The sequence below is a fragment of the Mandrillus leucophaeus genome, unplaced genomic scaffold (assembly GCF_000951045.1).
Source record: "Mandrillus leucophaeus isolate KB7577 unplaced genomic scaffold, Mleu.le_1.0 Scaffold417, whole genome shotgun sequence".
Taxonomy (NCBI): Eukaryota; Metazoa; Chordata; class Mammalia; order Primates; family Cercopithecidae; genus Mandrillus; species Mandrillus leucophaeus.
The window spans coordinates 2,887,167-2,889,324 of NW_012104443.1; positions in this window are offsets into that span (position 1 = coordinate 2,887,167).

A 2,158-nucleotide genomic window follows, 5' to 3' on the forward strand; every position below is an offset into this window, starting at 1 on the left:
ATCCTGGCTAACACGGTGAAACCCCGTCTCTACTAAAAATACAAAAAACTAGCCGGGCGTGGTGGCGGGCGCCTGTAGTCCCAGCTACTCGGGAGGTTGAGGCCGGAGAACGGCGTAAACCCGGGAGGCGGAGCTTGCAGTGAGCTGAGATCCGGCCACTGCACTCCAGCCTGGGCACAGAGCGAGACTCCGTCTCAAAAAAAAAAAAAAAAAAAAAAAAAAAGAGTATTCTCAAGTGAGGGAATAGGTGATGGGAAAGCCAGGAGGTGAGAGGAAGCATGGGCTACTCTAGAAACTGGGAGAAGTTCAGTCTCTCTGAAGTGAAGGTGAGATGGAGAGAAGAAAGCAGCCAGGTCACGGTAGAAGTAAGTTCAAGTTCTGAATATACCTTTCACGGCAATCAGAAACTATGACAATGCTTTAGATAAGCAAGGGGTGATCAAAGTGTCATTTCATAAAAATTACTTTATTGTAGTCTAGAAGAGTACTCTCCAAACTTCTTCATCACACACTCCCATCAGCAAACATTTTTGAACTCATCTCAAATATATGAATATTTCCTTCTTTATTTATAAACATTATACTGGTTCTGTTGTGCTACTATGTTTATTTTTAAACAATGCACAAAAATTCACATGCAAAAGAATAAGCTCTTTGTCAGATGGGTAGATTGTAAAAATTTTCTCTCATTCTGTAGGTTGCCTGTTCACTCTGGTGACAGTTTCTTTTGCTGTGCAGAAGCTCTATAGTTTAATTGGATCCCATTTGTCAATTTTGGCTTTTGTTGCCATTGCTTTTGGTGTTTTAGACATGAAGTCTTTGCCCATGCCTATGTCCTGAATGGTACTGCCTAGGTTTTCTTCTAGGGTTTTTATGGTTTTAGGTCTTACATTTAAGTCTTTAATCCACCTTGAGTTAATTTTTGTATAAGGTGTAAGGAAGGGGTCCAGTTTCGGTTTTCTGCATATGGCTAGCCAGTTTTCCCTACACCATTTATTAAATAGGGAATCCTTTCCCCACTGCTTGTTTTTGCCAGGGTTGTCAAAGATTAGATGGTTGTAGATGTGTAGTGTTATTTCTGAGGCCTCTGTTCTGTTCCATTGGTCTATATATCTGTTTTGGTACCAGTGCCATGCTGTTTTGGTCCTGGAAATCATCATTCTCAGCAAACTGACACAGGAACAGAAAACCAAATACTGCATGTTCTCACTCACAAGTGGGAGTTGAACAATGAGAACATACAGACACAGGGAGGGGAACATCACACACCAGGGCCTGTTGGGAGTTGGGGGGCTAGAGGAGGGAGAGTATTAGGAGAAATACCTAATGTAGATGACAGGTTGATGGGTGCAGGAAACCACCATGGCACGTGTATAACTATGTAACAAACCTGCACGTTCTTCACATGTATCCCAGAACTATTTAAAGTATAATAAGAAAACAAGAATTTTAAACATATTTTAAAAATGAGCTAATTTTTAAATGTGTCTTAGAAATTTTAAAACAGCATTTCATTTTTTAAATGCACTGATGCCTTCAATTTCAAATTGTAGATGTTTGTTTTTGCATAGAAGATGGTTGGTTTTGATATGTCCTACTCTCATGATTGCATCATTTTTACATATATCATTTCAGTGAGGCCTTCCCTGACCAATTCATTTAAAATTATAAACCCTTCCCTGTCGTTCCCCATCTCTCTTCCCTGCTTTATTTTTCTCCTATTACTTTTGAGTGCCCTATGTGGTTTATTTAGCTTATTATGTCTCTTTCCCCTCTTCCCCATGAGACCAGAGACCTGTCATTTTGTCCACTGTCATATGCCCTGGGCCTGGAATACTGCTTGGCCTGCAGTAGGTGCTCAAGAAATATCTGTCTCATGAATAGGGTGAAGGTCATTATTAGCAACTTTGGATATTAACTCATATTTCCAATAATCATATGGATAATTTTAAGCCTTTTTGCCTGAATTTGTATTCAACTTGTATGAATTATGATGCCTTCAATTAGGAATAAGAGGAATGCTTGCTTGTGCTTGCATCGCTCATATATCTTCATACCACAGTTTTCCTTTCAAAACCAGAGGGTCATGTTGTGAGGGTTAACCTAGCTAGAACTAGATAGTGTTATCTGGAAGCCTGTCTAACTGGGCAAGTGCAAA